The sequence below is a fragment of the Cajanus cajan genome, chromosome 10 (genome assembly GCF_000230855.2).
Source record: "Cajanus cajan strain Asha chromosome 10, NIPB_CcT2T_4, whole genome shotgun sequence".
Classification (NCBI taxonomy): Eukaryota; Viridiplantae; Streptophyta; class Magnoliopsida; order Fabales; family Fabaceae; genus Cajanus; species Cajanus cajan.
Window position 1 is genome coordinate 27,019,740 of NC_138526.1, and position 20,121 is coordinate 27,039,860.

Here is a 20,121-nt window from a genome sequence, read left to right on the forward strand (position 1 = left end):
ATTTCTGTTAGAAATTTTTGACAGATATAAATTCGTCAGAAATCTCCGACGGATTAAAATCTGTCGGAAATTTTCGTCAGAAATATAGATTTTTCGACGGATTTTGATCCGTCGAAATTTTTTTTTTCGACGGATTCATTATCCGTCGGAAATTTGTGTTTTTCTTGTAGTGGTAGTTTAGCTTTGATTCTTCCTCGGAGCACTTCTAGTTGGAGTTGAGTTGCAATTCAAAGTCTCAAAGCTGAGAGTTGTAGATTGGAGTTGTCGTTCGACAAAAGCCGATAGTTAGAGTTCTTCATACATTCTTCCTTTTCTTCTATTTGAAAGATTTGAAGGGAAGCTAGTTGATTGATAATGGTTGAGTTTTTGTTGTTTGTTGCTTGGATTCATTGTTTTATAGATTGATTATTGTATTGAGTTATGATTGAAGTATGAGTTTTAAGTATTTGGGTGTTTTATACTTGTTGGGAGAAAATGATGATCATTGTGCTCAAACGTGGATGCATGTTGTAATTTTGGTTGGAGAAGAGTTGATTGTGTAGTACATATGTATTTTCTGGAATTGCATATTGGTTTTGCTGAAAAATTGTAGGTTTTGGAGTCAAATCATGATTCTGCCAAGTGCATAAAACACTATCACGATGGACATAGCTTCACGTCACTGGGCATGATGTAGGTTAGAGACTATTTGTCTCACTGACACCAGGTGTATGATGGGTAGCCATTCGAGAGTTAGAAGGGAACTCTCTAACTTGGTGACGTCAGATGTAGGATTGATGATGCCAAATGTGATCAAGTTAGTGACTCTTTACCTGGACGACATCAAACGCTGACTTTGTGGCGTCGAACGTGGGTCAAGCAAAACCTTTTTGCCTAAATAATGTCGAATGTGGATTTTTTAATGTCATGCATGGTGTACACAAAGACTTCTTTTATCATTCATATCAAGCACAAGTAGAATGTGTGGGCAAGCAAGAGACTCTCTACCTCACCGGTGCCAACGCAAGTTAAATGGTGCTAGATGTGGTGATGTTGAATGAAGATTTTAACTTAGATGATTTTAAATGTTGAATTATGATGATAATTGCTTCATATGATGATGTTCTAAGATGAGTAAGTTGAAAGCTTATTAGTGGTAGATTTTTATGATGATAAGATATAATGACTTGATAGGTCACTACACTTAGTATAGCACAATTATTCTACAATGAAAAACATAAAATAATTAGCTACACTAAGGTTTTCATGCAACAACACCTAGATATTAAAGTTAGATGAAAAACACATAGAAGAGGGGTTGAATATGTGTGTGTGTATAAAGGAATTTTAAAACATTTTCACGAGAAGGCTCATTTTCGTCTAGTAAAATGATATTAGTTAAAATTAAACTGGAATTGCCCAAGGTTAGTTTAACAAAATACTTTTGCGTCTGGGATCTTATCATCTGCTTAGGGAAAATACTTCTTAAACGAAAACCATTCTTTAGGATATCAAGTTGAACAAGTATGATTTTCGTCTGAAGATAGTTTTAATAAACGATAAGCATTAGACGAAGTTTTCAGTATATTAGATCGACCAAATAAAGTTCGTTTGAAAACATTAAAGTATAGTGCAAGTATTTTATACTGGTTCACTCAAATTGAGCTACGCCCAATCTCCTTCAAGTGAAGGGTTCCACTAGATAATCAATTAAGTGCAAGAATTATTTGTTCAGCCTCTTCAGGCTCGTAGTGAGTATTATGGACCATCTAGGTCACGACCACTCCTGGTCCCAAGTATTATCAACCACTCTTAGCTCGTCAACTTCACTTTTTGATGCTAGTATTCTTTTTTCAGCCATTTCTGGCTCCCAATGAGTATTCTCGACCAACTCCTGGCTCGGTAACTTCACCATTAGCGCTAGTATTCTTTACTTAGCCACTTCTGGCTCTTAGTGAGTATTGTCGACCAACTCCTGGCCCGTCAACTTCACTCATCGCCGCTAGTATTCTTTAATCAGCCACTTCTAGCTCACAGTGAGTATTCTTTGACAAGCCTCTCCAGGCTTTACAAGTATTCTTTCCCTAGCCTCTTCAAGCTTTACAAGTATTCACTCGACAGGTTTGGTTTGAGTGTTTGGGTTATTCTCATAGAGAGGATACATAGGTTTATACACTTACTAAGGAATGCAACCTTAGTTCTTACAACGATTAAGTGATTAGATTAATCTCACAGAGATGATACATAAGTTGGTACACTCACTAAGGTTCATGTTCCTAAGATAGACTTGGAACTCCTTGGTCTACAGAGATGAATACACTATGGTACATTTGACTCTTTACGCTCTATCTCTGATTTCGTTGTTTCATGGGCTGGATATCACTCTTTGTTTAACTTTAATCAGTCTAAACCAAACAGCCAACCATTTTCGATTTGAGGTAGTGATATATATAGTCCTTGTAGAATTTGCCCGTTGCAAGTGTCCGTCAAAATAGATATATTCGTTCAAGACTAGTTTGATCTCTCATTTAATGCCTAAGATCTTGCATTAAATGTTACTTCCTGTTTAAGGACCTTGCGTGAAGTCTTCTTTGTCTTGTTAGTAGCTGTGTCTGAATTTAGCAGAGACCTAGAAACCTTTTTGTCCTTTTTCTGTCACATAGTTGTAGAGTGTTATCGTTATCTAAAAAAGTGATGTACTTTTTCTGACACATGCATGCTTTTGCTTTTGCGTGCTTTTCTTCTTCTTCTTTCATCACGCTATCATGTTGAGAGCATTTACGTGATTGTAGACGATGCCTTAATTTATCCTTTGAGACTTGATTCTTTAAGTGCTTTCATGGCAGTCTTCGCCAATGTTTACTAGTCATATGCATCTCAATCTGTGATTTTGCCTGAGCATTTGAGTTTAATGCTTTGACTTTCTCTTGATCTGTTCATTGTTACAAATGGAAAAACTTTGTTCTTTATCTGACGTGTCTTTCAGTTTATGTTGTCCTTCGTCTTGTCTGTTGTTGACTATTGGACTTTCTTTGATGTTTAATCTATTTTTGTCTTGTTCTTGATTTGGTCTTGTTTTGGCCTTTCATTTGATACTTCAAGACTTTGACTGGTTGTCCTTCGTCTTGTCTGTTGTTGACTACTGGACTTTCTTTGATGTTTAATCTATTTTTGCCTTGTTCTTGATTTGGTCTTGTTTTGGCCTTTCATTTGATACTTCAAGACTTTGACCGGCTGTCCTTCGTCTTGTCTGTTGTTGACTATTGGACTTTATTTGATGTTTAATCTATTTTTGTCTTGTTCTTGATTTGGTCTTTGTTTTGGCCTTTCATTTGATACTTCGAGACTTTGACTAGTAGTACGCTTCTTCTTATATTGGTTGTCTTTTCGTCTAACTTGATGTTTTTCTTCCTTTCTCTTGGCACATGCACTTTACTATTCCTTTGACTTTCCTGTACTTATGTTTTTCTGAAACACTAGCATCCTTGTTAGGAATAACAACATGTATTATATTTGTCTCATTCAAAACCTTGGTGGGAATTACTTCGTTTGAATCAACATATATTCATGCAACAAATATATGTATAAGGTGTAGAAAATATAAAATAATTCCTTATAATATAACTAAAAAAATAAACCTTTATTGGGTTACATATAAACCCTGTACATATATACAATATACATCAAAACATACAAGGTACTGAAAACATAAACCTACGGCCAGTAAAGCATCTATATATAACAACACTACATTAGAGTAGTGTACTCAAAATAGGTCATCCCCAACATGCGGTTCACCAATAAGACAAGTCATCCAATCTAATCCTGTCCTGCCCTATATGTTATAAGATCATTGTAGTTCAACAACAAGAAAAAGAAAAGGTAAACTTGTGAAAGAATCACAATAACAAGTAGTGAAATCCCAACTTAAGCAACATAATCAACCTAAAAAAATCAAGTTAGTCCATAGCATAACATCAACTTACTATCTTCATCCATAACATACAACAACTAGTACATCATGGAAAATATTCTCAACAATATTTTCAACATATACAAATTTAATCACAACTTTCAACAACTAATGCATCATCACCCATATCAACTTATGAAGATCTCCTACAATTGAGGTGAGCAATTTAAGTAACTTGACCCTACCAAACCACAACGAACCTATCACAACCAAGTCAAGTATAAACAACTTTTGGCCTCTTTGAGCACCTACTAAACAACTTAAACCGATTTTTCGAGTTGCACCACTTAAACAAGGAAAGTCTAGTACTATTTTCAAGGTAGAACAACTTGGATGTGATCCTACCACAATCTTAGGATGCATACCTAAGCATCGTATGGAATTAGACTATTGACTACCCTTCAAATACTATGCACCTTTCCAACAATCAGTTGAGAGTTTTAACCCTCGATATCATACATTGCTCAATATTTGGTAATTTATAACACGTATGGTTCAACTTGACCCCCATATGATTCCACATAAAAACCTAAAAAAGACAACTTAAAAACAACTTCGCATTTAGGAGTCAACTTACTAGTTGAAGGATTCTCAACTTTGGATTCTCAGAGCACCACAAATTATATCCACACAATGGGATATTTTAATTTTTAAAACAACTTTACTCTCCTCTAGTTTTTATGTATCTCAAATTAAACATGTATCTCATTACCACATGTTTATATAACTTAACATCTTAATTAACTAACAACTTATAATTTAATCAACTTTCATTCATAAGCAACTTACAACTTAAGCAACTTAAATATCATTATACTTCATCCTAGATCCATGCATAATGAACCAGAATTATACAACATCATAAATCATGTGAGTAATCAGTCTATTGAACTTATTCTCAACACTTAGTCAAATAAACAACAAGTTTTCATTTAGCAACCCATGCCTAGTGTCATTCTTTCAACACTCTATGTTATTGAGGCAGAGAGCCTCTGACTTGCCCATGCCTGAAGCCAATCCACCTACGCCCAACGTGGATGAGACAAAGAGCTTTTGTGTCAATCATGCCTAGTGTAGTTAGACCTATGCTTGACCTCGTTCAGGTAGATAGTCTTTGTCTAACCCACATCCGACGTCACAAAACTTGCATTGACGTCATCTAGGAAGAAAGCCACTAACTTTAACATGTCCAACGCCACCAATACTATGTTGAGTTAGACGAAGCAATCCCAGCAAGGTTTTGAATAAGACAGATATAATTCATATTGTTATTTCTAACAAGTGCGTTAGTGTTTCAGTAAAACACAAGTAAACATAAGAACAGGTAAAATAAAGCATGTGCAACCTTACCACATCAGAACTAAGACAAAGGATAAAAGCTATAGGACATCAATTGAAAATATTAAATAAAGCCAAGCCCAGCACAAGAGGGAAAATGATCAAGCCTCAGACGATACAAAACCAAGTCTGATCAAGAGCAAAATGAACGCTCAAACTATACTAGACTATATTAGACGAAAGGATGATTCAAGACCAAAAAGAATGATCAAGTACTGAACAAACATCAAAATGAAGCTCAAAGGTTAAAGATCAAATATCAGACGTTGGATAAGGAGGAGATGAAGAAACGGTTCAGAGATGAAGACTCAAGTTTCAGATGTAGACAAAGAGCATATAAAGCTAAGTAACAATAAGAAATTGTGCATACCATCTACACGCACGAGAATAAGATATGAAGACATCAGATTGTGTAAAGAAAAAAAGACAAATAGAAAACCATGAGTTCACAAGTCAAAGTTGTGTGTGTCAGAGCAAGTACAACTACTCTTCAAAGAAAGACAACACTCTCACAACCAAAATGCCAGAAGAGGTACAGACACATCTAAGTCATGATTAAAGTCATGATTAAAGTCAGACATAGAAGTAAACAAACTGCACAAAAAGACTTCTCATGGCATAGACCTGGCAAGCAAACATTTAATGCAAGGTCAAATGCATTAAATACAAGATTTACAAAGCACAAAATGAATCAAAACAAGAACATCAGATAACGATTGATCAAGCAGCAAGGCTAAATTTGATCAAAAGCCAGATAAACGTTTAAGTGCTAGTCAAGGCTTACCACAAGTCTAAGTCTTGAAGTATCAAAAAAAAGGCCAGAACAAGCACCAAAACAAAACTAAATCAAGAACAAGATGAAAAAAGGTCGAACATCAGACGAAATTCATGAAACCTTCAGAAAAAGTCCAGCAATCAACTTAGATGAAGAATAGTCGAGGCAAGGTACATCATAAGGATCAGACAAGTCAAGACAGATAGTAGATGAAGTAAATGATAGAGAAAACTGAACGTCAACAGATTAATAGATGGAATATGAATATGCGCCAAACGATCATAAAGTATAATATCAAGACGAGGGTGACAAGGACAACCTACAGCACAAACACAAAAATGTCAAGTGCAACTGCTCGAAAGCGCAAATCAGACAAAGCATGTGTTAAAAGTGAGGAAAATCAGTCATGCATCAAACTAAGGACAACACAAATTGAAGGATATTTTAGACGAAAACAAAATATGTCCATCTACAATGTTGACCAAAACATCACTGTCAAATACTCAAATAAAGAATAAGACATAAGACGCATGAGATTAATAGACGTAGACGAAGACTACCATGCCAACACTTAAAGAATCAAGTCTCAAAGGACTACTCAGGCATCGTCTACGATCACATAAGTACTCTCAACGTAAGAGTGTGATTAAAGGAAGAAAAGAAGAAGAAGAAACGCACACAAAAGTAAAAGCATGCATGTGTCAAAAAAAGTACATTACTTTTTCAGAAAAGGACAACGCCCTACAGCTACGTGACCAGAAAAGGACAAAAAGGTTCCTAGGTCTCTGCTAAATTCAGACACGGCTACTAACAAGGCAAAGAAAAATACATGCAACGTCCATGAACGGGAAGCAACATTTAATGCAAGGATCTGAGCATTAAATGAGGAGATCAAACTAGTCATAAATGACTATATCTACTTCAATAGACACTTGCAACTGGTAGATTCTACATGACTATATATATATATATCACTACCTCAAACCTTAAAAGGTTAGCTTTTGCCCCTGGGCTTTTGCATAAGAAAAAAGAAAGAGATATCAAGCCCAAGAAACAGAGAAATCAGATATGAGCGTTCATAGTTAAATGTACAATGTAGCATTGCATTTCTCTCTATAGACTAAGGAGTTCTAAGTGTAACTTAGGAACGTGTACCTTAGTGAGTGTAGAAACCTCTGTATCCTCTCTATGAGAGTAGCCCAAACACTCAAACCAAATCTGTTTAGTCATCATATGTAAAGCCTGAAGAGGCTAGGCAAACAATACTTGTAAAGCCTGGAGAGGCTTGTCAAAGAAAACTCACTAAGAACTAGAAATGACTGAGTAAAGAATACTAGCATTGATGAGTGAAGTCAACGGGCCAGGAGTTGCTCGAGAATATTCATTGGGAGCCAAAAGGGGTTGATTAAAGAATACTAACGTTAGTGAGTGAAGCTGGGAGGCCAGGAGTTGGTTGATAATACTCAATGACAGCCAGAAGTGGCTGATCAAAGAATACTAGCGTCAACAAGTGAAGTTGACAAACCAGGAGTGGTTGAGAATACTTGGGCAACCAGAAGTGGTTTAAGAATACTAGCCTCTGCGAGTGAAGCTGACGAGCCAGAAGTGGTTGAGAATACTTGAGACCAGGAGTGGTCGTGACCTGGGAGTCTATAATACTCGCTGCTAGCCTGAAAAAGCTGAACAAATAATACTTGTACTTAATTGTTTATTTAGTGGAACCCTTCATTTGAAGGAGACTAGACGTAGCTCAGTTTGAGTGAAAAAGTATAAAAATATTTGCTCTAAGCTTTAATGTTTTAGAAGCACTTTATTTGATTGATCTTAAATATGGAAAACTTCGTCCAATGATTATCGTCTATTAAAACCATCTTCAGACGAAAACCATACTTGTTTAACTTTCACCCTAAAGAACGGTTTTTGTTTAAAGAAGCATTTTATCTAAATAGACGATGAAACTCCTAGACTGAACAATGATTTTGTTAAACCAACCTGGGTAGTTTCTGTTCAGCTTTCACTAATATTATTTACTAGACGAAAGAGAGCCTTGTTGCGAAAAGATTTAAAAATTCCTTTGTTCACATACACACACATATTCAACCCTCCATTCTAATTTTCTATACATATATAACATATATGACACATTTCCAACATAAAACACAACATGTGACCATAACACTTCAAGAATCATCAATTTTTCACCCAAAACAACTCACTACTAGAAAATTACAAAATAGCGACTGAAATTAGCGACCAATATTGGTGGTCGCTAAATTGTATATGTTTTGTAGTGACTTCAATAAGCTACACATAACAAAAACTCTTTATTTCATAATTTCAATTTGTTCAACCATCCAAATATAGAATTATGAGCAAATTAAATTCAACAACTATAAACCAACATCAATCAACAAACTATTCCCTTAATTCAAATTGCTCGAAAAATCAAGAAAAGGGAAGGATACCGAGAGTTCCCGAGGTTTCCATAAAACTCTCTCTCAACTTAGATTCTTAGCTCCCAAATCCCTGAATCTTCAATCTCTCAACTCCACTTAGCTATGGGAAGGATCTAGAATGGATTTCCAAAATCAAAAGAGAAAGAATATCATTTGTGACACCCTCTACCCCAACATACATATATAATAATGATGAAAAGAACGTCTTATTGAGTTAAAAATCTTTAGAATTAAAACAACAATTCCAATAACATGAGAGTAGAGAATTCATATTCATCAACTTTAAAACATGATCAAATGCAAAAAAAAATTAAACGCGAGTTCTTCCAAAATATAATAATGAAATCCTAACTACGCCTAGGTATGCCCCGATGTCACCTATCTTATCAGAGCATGCTCAACTAAATCCTAAGCCTCATCACTAACATCATCATGTTGATGATCACCTGCAACACACTTTTAAACACATATAAAGAACAACAAAGGAGTGAGAAACATCTCACTCGGTTCCAAGTGTAGAAATAACAGTTAGGTAACACACACACAAATCATACAATCACAGTCATAAATACTCATTAATCATATGCAAATTCAATTTTTACAAATAATACATACACAGTCATTCATCATACAAAGATGTCATGGACTCGACTCATAGATGCATGCATGTGGCGCCAGTCACGTATCTCATGATCACATTTCTCATCATATCATCTCGTCATATCATCATGTTACGTCGTGGATGACCTTAAGGTACACCTTATTAACATGTTACATCGTGGGTGACCTTAAGGTACACCTTGTTAGCATGTTACGTCGTGGGTGACCCTAAGGTACACCTTGTTAGCATGTTATGTCGTGGGTGACCCAAGGTACACCTTGTTAGTTTGTTACATCACTGGTGACCCTAAGGTACATCTTGTTAGCTTGTTACATCACTGGTGACCCTAAGGTACACCTTGTTAGCTCATAAATGCACATGATGCATGTCACACATTCATGATTTCAATGACTCAACACTTCACTTATCATGTCTCATCACATCTCATATCGCATCATTTCATAATATCATTACAATTCATATGTTTACCTTTCACATTCTCACATCATATTCACATAGTCTCATATAAGAAATTTCTCGTAGTCATATACGTCAAAATAGTCATAAATCATACCAAGTAATTATCCAAAACATGAAGCCATCATCAATTTTACATATATTTCCTCAAAATCATCCGAAGATCATATTCCTAATTTTTACCTCATAGGGTTTCCCACAAGAACCCACAGAGCACTAAAATTCATATCAAAACTTGTCTATTTTCAAAATTAATCACATATTCATACATCTTATACAACAAGGAACACAACAGAAAAATTAGAAAGCAAAACAAAAAATATTTACATTTTGTCTGTTTCTCATAGGATTCTCTCAAGAACCCATAGAGCACTCTAATTCATATCAAAACTTATCTATTTTTGAAATTAAATACATCTTTACACTCAACATCACACAAGGAACACAATGAGACATTCAGAAAGCAAAACAGATCAGGCAAGGGATTGGGGGTCAATCCTACTTCACAACAATTATTCCTACACCACCGAGCGAGAGGCAAGGGATTGGAGGTCAATCCTACTACCCAATAATTATTTCCATACCCCCGAGCAAGGTTTCTCACTCCCCCTTACCTAGATAAGCAGAAGATAAAGCTAGAGCAGAATCTGGCTTATCTCCTTCTCTTAGTTCTCCTTTGTCTCCAGAGAGTGTGTCCAAAAATAGTGCCAGAGTGCTCCATTTATAGATTTTAGGAGTGGCCAGAACGGTCTATTTCAAATCCAGAATGGCCCGTTCTGGATCCTTTCATCACGTGGAAAATTCACATCTGGAATGGCCCATTCTCAAACTAGAACGGCCCGTTCCAGAGATGAGTTTTAACTGAAAACGTCCATATTTGAAACGGCCTGTTCCCAACTTTGGAACGGCCCGTTCCCAACTAGGCTTATAGGCATTTTGGTGGTTTGGAAAGGCCCGTTCCAATTTGGAAACGACCCGTTCTTGACTACCAAAATTAGGTCTTTTAGTAGTTTGGAATGACTCGTTCCAATTTGGGAAAGGCTCGTTCTAGGCTACTAAATCACCTCAATAAATCTTATAAAAATTACTAAATTACCCTCCATAAAAAGTATGAAAATTGGGGTGTTACATCATTGTCTCTAGAGTCCCTTTCTCTAACTTTTCTATCAATTTCCTTAAGATATGAACTTATAAAGTTCACATCTTAAGAAAAACCTTATATATTATTCTCTACACTTGGTCAACTTGACCCTAACTAAAACAACCTCAATAAAAATTTAACACTCAAAGGCCCCTTGACCTTTAAAGCTCTAAAATAAAAATAAATACAACAAATTCAACAATTTATCATCACATATCATATAACAAATCAATAAATCTTAAAATCACAATGTTACAAAAGATGTATAGTTTTGAAAAAAGTTGTATTGTGAATACATGATGCATGTAGTTGTGTTGTGTTGTTGACTTAGGACTAGAGGATTGATGTTGTTTTAAAAGATGAATATCCTATTGTGCAGATATGTGTTATGATGCTCTAAGAGCCTAGTTATTGAAAAACTTGAGTATAGTTGTCTCTTGAAGTGAAGTGTAGAGTCTACTCTAGGTTAATCCAACTAATTTAGAAATGACCAACTAAGTAAGGTACAAGGTCGGGAGCCAAAATTCTTGACTAAGTATTGGAAAGGGCACAATATTTGGAGAATAGTTAGTTAGATAATTCCATATAAGCTTAATTATGCATGTTAAGACCATGGTAGACTCACACCCAAGTTGTTCTTGTCCTGACAGGGATACTTGATTTTTTTAGTGCAAGTGGAAAAATACAAGAAATCATAATGTATTGTGGATTGATATCCAAATTTTTTGTTAATATAGCGATCCAAAAAGATCATAGTGTTAAGTTGGTTTGGTAAGGTTAAGTCACTAAGACTGTTCACCTTATTGTAAGAGATCTCTTAGTTGAAATGCATGACGACGCATTAAGTTGTTGTGTTGCTTAGTTGTGTTGTATTATAAATTGTTGTGTTGTTATAATACTATGTTGACTTGTTCAATTGAAAGGATTGCATTGCTATATTTCCCTATTGCAATATTGTTTAAGTTGTTATTTTGTTAGTTGTTGTGTTGTCACATGTTATGTTGAAGAATTGTATTATTGATATACTAAGTTGTATAATGTTATATGTTTCCTTTTTGGATTTAAGCTTACCCTTATATTTTCCTTATTGTTAGAATACGATAATCATATTATATGGGAATAAGGCTTGATTAGGCCAGAGGATGAGCTAGACTTTTAGGAGCTATGCTGCAAATAGTAGTGTCTCTATTTTGACTATTATATGACACCTATATATAGTAGTTGCTTGACCGATAAGATCTAGATCACTGTATATATGTGTGTGTGCATGTGTATAGTCTTTAGTTATAGTCCCATCCCACTTAGGGATTTATGTTTATGTTTTCGATTGATGAATTTTAAATATATTTATTGTTGCATGTATATCTAGAGACCGTAAAGTGTAAAGAATTGTCAGATCATTACAATTATCTTTTTAGTAACTTTAATTATTTAATTTTTATCATTTAATAAATTAAACAAATATATAGAGACCTATTTCCCTCTTCTATAATATATCTATCTATAACAATCGATAAGGGAAATACAATTTTTTTGGTTTTCATTTTCTTAAGACACACTTATTCTTTAACTAATTTATTTATATTTATCTAAGATATTTTTACTTTGACCCTTATTTTTTATTTGTATGCTAATTCTTATAACTAAAACCACTATTAAAATGTTGTAGATACCCAATTTCGTCTGGGGGCACTCAAACAAGGAAATGGACCTCCGTTGTGAAGGAAAGGAGCTCCCGAAGCATGGAAACCACTAGAACGGGCTGTTCCCAAAACGGAACAGGCTGTTCCAAAATAGGTTGATATATGGAAGATTTGAACCCAGAACGGGCCGTTCCGCTTTTGGAACGGGCCGTTCCAGATTCTTATTTTACCTATAATAACTTGCCCAGAACGGGCCGTTCTAAAACTGGAACGGGCCGTTCCCCTGGTTTGGAACGGGCCGTTCCAGAACAACTTTGTGTAAGTAAAATTCGAAACCAGAACGGGCCGTTCCACTTTTGAAACGGGCCGTTCCACTTTTGAAACGGGCCGTTCCAGTGTCTTATTTTACACATAACGGATTAGCCCAGAACGGGTCGTTCCGAATCCAGAACGGGCCGTTTTGGTTCGCTTCTGATTCCTATAAATAGGAGCCTTGGGCACAATTTTCCGGGGGGCCAGAGAAATTTCGAATAAGACTCCTTTGAGCACGAAAATTCTCTATCTCTCTCATTTCTATTGTATTTCTTGAGATTTGTGTCGCATCTCTATCTTTTTTCTCCCTCCTATTGTATTTCTTGAGATCTGTGAGGCATACTGTAGTGTGAAAGGTCGCCACAAAGCACCTTCTCCATATTTGAAGATTCAATAGAGCTCGTTCAAGAGGTATTTCAGTCAATTTTCTTCTCTTTCTTTTATTCCTCATCTTTATCTTTATCTTTCATTTATAATAAACACAATCATGTAGATATTTTAGGGTTAGTCGTATAATTTAAATCTTAAATATGTAAATAAATATTAATAAAGGGGATTTAATATTTAATTTATTAATTCTTATCATAATAACTTCATCATAGGGTACCGATTGAGGGCGTTGTAGGGGTGCTTAATACCTTCCCTACACGTAACCGACCTCCGAACCCAATTCTGGTTATCAAGGCCATTATTGGATCTTTAAAAACCTTTTCTTTTTCCAATGTTTTGAGTAAAATATTGGTGGCAACTCCATGAACCCATTTTTAAAACTATTAATTAAGGATTAGTCTGGTGTCCGGGCATTCCTTAATTGATGAGACTAAAAGGATGTTTAAACCAGAGGTCGCAAGATCGGAAATTTTCGGGTTGCGACAGATGGCGACTCCACTGGGGATGTCTAAAGAGGGTCAGGCCATTTAATTGATGAAGTTTATAAAATAAAAATAATAATTTAAATATTTTCCCCTTTACTTTATTTATTTTATTTGTTTGGCTTTAATATTTGTATGTTTGTTTAAATTCTGCACTTGTTTGTATAAAATTGTACACAATCCTTTGCACACAACAGTTCCCCCTACACCCGGGGGCATGAGGGTAATAAACATAGGGAGTGGTTGACGTACGACCGGCCTAAGTTTGGCCTTGGAGCCTGCGAGCCTTGTCGGAAATCACACTCAAGGTGATAACCGATTACTCTAGCCCGAAATACTGCGACAGACCTTAGAGTTTGCCAGGTGACGGCGACAGAGATACTGGGTCCCTATAATGGGGGCACCTTGGGGGCCTTGAAACCAGTGAGATTAGAACCGTCCTTGTACAATGCACTTTTCTTAACAGGGACCACAGACCATAGATTTATACGCGATTGTTCGTGGGTGTACGTTGATTGAGCATATGTGTGTGCATCTGTTTGTATTATTTTGTTCTAATAAGATGGATTGGAATTTTATAATAAGCAAACAATAAAGATAATAATAATAAAGATTTTATACCTTTTTGTACATTCTTAGGTCCGCATTCCATTAATATCATATAAGTAGTTTCCTTTTTGTTAAAAAAAAAATCAATAAAAGAAATCTCATCTTTACCATGCATCATTCCCTTTTAGATAATAGAAACATGATAAAGATTAGGCAAAAAAATATGACATGCATTCTAGATTAGCTCATTAATTTCATTCATTTTTATTATATTAGCTAAGGAGGATTAGGTTGCAGTACATATAGAAAGTTAAGAAAAGTGAATGCTCTAACATACGACAGTACCTGCGCTCTAAAGCAAAAGCCCAAATCAATCTTAAAAAAAATACTATGGTTGGCCTCTTGCTTTGATATGTTTGTTAAAGTTAATACTGTCAAAATCTATTTAAGCATTCACAGACAAACAAATCAATGAGACTGATATTTATTTTTCTTAACTTTCTCTACATGTTTGCATTACATTCATTTTGAACATATCCCTCCTTGTAAAAGAATAAATGAAAATAAAAAAAGAAATTGACCTATGTGCGTTAGTCAAAAATAATGGAAAATAAGCCATGCATAAGGAGTTTAAGGTAAAGAACTCGACAATCATTAAGACGCCAACTCTTGCCCCAAAGAAAATAAAGTCGTGTTGTGCAACTGTGAAATCCAAACAGAATAGGAATGGACGAATCCACACTCCTAACGAGTTGCTAAGAAAGAGAATCTAAGGAGGACGAATCCCTCAAAAGGAAAAATGAATAGAGCTTTCTTGAAAGATGATTTTAACAAGAGAGAAGCATTGCTTGTTAAGAAGCTGCTAGAATGAAAACTCGCAAAGGGCATTCAAGGGAAAAAATAAAAAATAAAAAAATAAAAATAATAAAATAAAATAAATCGAGAAGCAATGTTTGTTCAAGCTGAAAATCAAGGACCGCTCGAATGTTCCTCTTGAGAAGCAAGTCTCCATGGAAAGCTTTATCATCGCTTCTACCCATTCCTACTTCTTAGGAAAGGCTCAGGATATGGGTTGAAAATACCTTTACAAAAGAAGAAGCCAAAGGACCTCCCTCTACACGAGATCTTCTAAAGTGCCCTCCCTCTACATGAGATCTTCTGAAGCGCCACATCCATGCAAGTGGAGGACTAGCTCTATGGTTAGATGACTTAGGCCTCTCTAAGGGGCAACCTCCTTCTTTTTTCTTTGTGTACGAATCACGAACTTGGGGCATGCCCTGGCCCTCAAGCTACATTATATGGGCACGTGTAAATTGAAAATTCTATTTTAATGCCATACACTTTTCTACTTCATTTCTCTTCTGCCTTTTATCTACTCTAAGCCTCGTCAACAAACCTTAAATGAACAAGTACATTTGAAATAAGGACGTCATTAGAAACAATGGCTTAATACGTAATAAAAAAAACACATAAAGATCAATCAAATTGGGCAATGACTTGTGGATAAAAGTCCAAATGAAATCAATGCAATGGGCATCCCCCTTTCATGTAGGAATGAAAGATGATCACAAATGCTGCAAAAATAAAAGCCTGGCAGGAAACTCACTAAGGGGGCTGCGCAAAAATCAGGGCAAGGTCCGCTAGGAGACCCACAAACAAAAACGGTAGCCTAGGCAAAAGTGAGGATCAAAGAAAAAAGAAAATGTCCGCTAGGGAACACATCTCAAGTAACCTAGGCAAAAGTTAGGACAAAGCAGAATCCCGAGCTGAAAACCGAAAGGCGGCTCGAGAAGATCATTTAATCAATATGCAATCCCAAGTCATTGCTTAAATTTGAAGGAAATAATAAGCTAACGCAGAAAATGATTTCCTCACTTTGAATGTGCTTGTTCATCAGTCTAAACTACTAGCCTACCTCGGCCAGTCATTCTTCTATAAACCATTTTGAAAAAAATCCTTTCTAACAAAACTTTTACAAAAAAAATATATGTATATATCCCCTTCCTCTCATTCCTCTTGACCTACATGGCATTAAGATAAATTTGAAAGATACACGGAATATGCACAGTGAACACTCACAAGGAAAAGATGGAAGTGTCCTAGAACAGAGTCTAGGTACACTTGATCTAAGGGCTAACATATCATATTCGGTACAAGCAAGAGGGCCGAACTACACAAACCTCAGGTTCAAAAAGCAACACTAAATTCGACACGACTAAAAGGCTAACAATCCATGTCATTGATCAATGTGCATAGATTAATTTCTTGAAAGTAAAATCAATCTGCATTTAGACATTAACATAGAGGCATCATTGCATAGCATGCATAGGGCATAAGTATGCACAAAAGGGTATAACTTCACTTTATAAAAATAAATAAATAAATAAATGAATAATAAAAAAAATAAAATCCAATCCATTCCTGTCTTGCATTTCCATGTGCATCCAGACATCCATACTCACCATGGGCCATCCATAACCATCCATCAACAATCAAACAATCAATCATCAATGAATCAAAAGGACTCCGCAACAAGCGCCTGGAGAGGCATCACAATACTCACGTGGCAGGGATGACACTGGAATCTCTACTGGCCATCCACTTCTCTGCCCACCAACACAGGGGCACATCAAACATCTCCTGCCCATCCACCTAGGGGCAGTCTTTCATCCCACAACACCAACAAGAAAAGCCAAGGGAAACACAAATTCCAATTGATAGCATCTAAACAAAAGACAAAAGCAGCCTAAATTAGAGGCATCACAACACACCTCTTGCCCAACATCCTTGGGGCAGTATCTACCACAAGTCAAGCAAACCAATGAGGGCATTGATAGTTTCCTCAAAATACAACAAAGGTCTGGAGAGACTGTACTCGCATCCCAATCCGGTATACGACAATTCCATGAGGGAAAGGTCTGGAGAGACTGTACTCGCATCCCAATCCGGTATACGACAAAGCCGTGAGGGAAAGATCTGGAGAGACTGTACTCGCATCCCAATCCGGTATACGACAAAGCCGTGAGGGAATGGTCTGGAGAGACTGTACTCGCATCCCAATCTGGTATGCGACAAAGCCATGAGGGAAAGGTCTGGAGAGACTGTACTCGCATCCCAATTCAGTATACGACAAAGCCGTGAGGGAAAGGTCTGGAGAGACTGTACTTGTATCCCAATCCGGTATACGACAAAGCCGTGAGGGAAAGGTCTGGAGAGACTGTAGTCATCTCCCAATCCAGTATACGACAAAGTCGTGAGGGAAACTGAGCTACGAAAATACTCCCTCTTCAATAAGCTACAAATAAAGGAACACACTATCACAAGAGAAACAATGGAGCATCTACTTGAAGATCGAAGATCAGGTGTACAGTTCGTCAGCCTTGTTACCTAATAGAGTATGCAACCAACACTCAACTGCTCTAAAGGGCGAGGACACGAGCAAATAAACCTATCCAAGAGAAGGAACATAGAAGCGCCAACACGAAAGAGACAAGGAGGAGACCCGGACGAAATGTCTACGTCTTTACTTGCCATTGGAAAAGCAACACATAGCTACTCCAAAGGACAAGTAAAGAGGGGTAGCTGTAGACACCCAATTTCGTCCGGGGGCACTCAAACAAGGAAATGGACCTCCGTTGTGAAGGAAAGGAGCTCCCGAAGCATGGAAACAACAAGAGATGACAGCCCAGAACGGGCTGTTCCAAGACCAGAACGGGCTGTTCCCAAAACGGAACAGGCCGTTCCAAAACAGGTTGATATATGGAAGATTTGAACCTAGAACGGGCCGTTCCACTTTTGGAACGGGCCAATCCAGGTTCTTATTTTACCTATAAAAACTTGCCCAGAACGGGCCGTTCTAAAACTGGAACGGGCCATTCCCCTGGTTTGGAACGGGCCGTTCCAGAACAACTTTGTGTAAGTAAAATTTGAAACTAGAACGGGACGTTCCACTTTTGGAACGGGCCGTTCTAGTGTCTTATTTTACACATAATGGATTAGCCCAGAACGGGCCGTTCTGAATCCAGAACGGGCCGTTCTGGTCCCCTTCTGATTCCTATAAATAGGAGCCTTGGGCACAATTTTCCGGGGGGCTGGAGAAATTTCGAATAAGACTCCTTTGAGCACGAAAAATTCTCTATCTTTCTCCTTTCTATTGTATTTCTTGAGATTTGTGTCGCATCTCTATCTTCTTTCTCCCTCCTATTGTATTTCTTGAGATTTGTGAGGCATATTGTAGTGTGAAAGGTCGCCACAAAACACCTTCTCCATATTTGAAGATTCAATAGAGCTCGTTCAAGAGGTATTTCAGTCAATTTTCTTCTCTTTCTTTTATTCCTCATCTTTATCTTTATCTTTCATTTATAATAAACGCAATCATGTAGATATTTTAGGGTTAGTCGTATAATTTAAATCTTAAATATGTAAATAAATATTAATAAAGGGGATTTAATATTTAATTTATTAATTCTTATCATATTAACTTCATCATAGGGTACCGATTGAGGGCGTTGTAAGGGTGCTTAATACCTTCCCTACACGTAACCGACCCCCGAACCCAATTCTGGTTATCAAAGCCATTATTAGGTCTTTAAAAACCTTTTCTTTTTCCAATGTTTTGAGTAAAATATTGGTGGCGATTCCATGAACCCATTTTCAAAACTATTAATTAAGGATTAGTCTGGTGTCCGGGTATTCCTTAATTAATGAGACTTTTAAAAGGATGTTTAAACCATAGGTCGCAAGATCGGAAATTTTCGGGTTGCGACAAATGTTAACATAAAATTTTGATCGAACACAATCTTTTTCTATTTTTGCTACTACAACATATGTATAACTCATCATATCTTTTATTTTAAATTGATTTTTTCCTTTATAACGACTCGCCATGGTCCCTACAATTAATGGAATCGCACTACTACTAGTGAACTAAGAGAATATAGAAACTGAACAACTTACACATACAGGTGTATAACTATAAATATAAATAACTACGTTTCTATGTATAAAATATAGCACCATATATGTACAGTCATCCCAAAATCATAACCTCCTAGTACTGGTCAAGCACACACAATAGTTACCCAAGAAGGTAACTCTGACACTAGGACAAACTCCTCATAACACAGCGGTCACCTCAACTCCAAGCTAGCCCTATCCTGCACTCATACCAAGTATGATCATCGCAGTCCATCAACATGGAAACAGAAGGGTAAGCTATAGTTCAAAAAGCAGTCATACAAGAACAGAATAAAATCTATACTACACATGCATCCAAATTGTCCCAAAGGAACTTCCATCTCAATCAATCATCCATTCATCAAATATGAAGTCAAACACCATACACTTCATCATCATTACAATCGTGGAATACATGCAACTCATGATAGATATCAATGCATATCAATCATCTAATGTGTCATCACGCATACACCTAGGAGATCTCCCTAACAACAGAGTAGTGTAAGTGACATCCCAATCCTACCGAAACCACCCCAACCATTTTCACGTAAAATGCGCCTGCTCGGTCACAGCTAAATAGGATATAAATCCTCTCTCGGGTTTACTCAGATGATATCACTTACATAATTGGAAGTTCGATTCCACCGTTAGGTATAACACAGTTGGGTACAGGCTTACCACGACCTTGGCATGCATTACCAAGTCACTTGTGAAGTTCGCCCACTAACTATCCGCAAGGAACCACGCACCTTCCCCAGTACTTGGTTAAGGGAATAACCCTCGACCTCATACTCTGCTCCAACACTAGCTAAGGACTTAGAGGAGACTCACCCAAACTAGTGGCCTACCTAAGCACCACTCTCACCCAAAACTAGTGGCCTACTTGAGCACCACTCTCACATATCAGTGGCCTATCCAAGCACCACTCTCAAGAGACTCTATATGAGCTCTTCCAGTTCAAAAACATTTTCCCTCTCCTCAAGTCCTAGGCTAGACTCATGCCATAAGGCATCACATACAATTATGCATCACACATCATACATGGT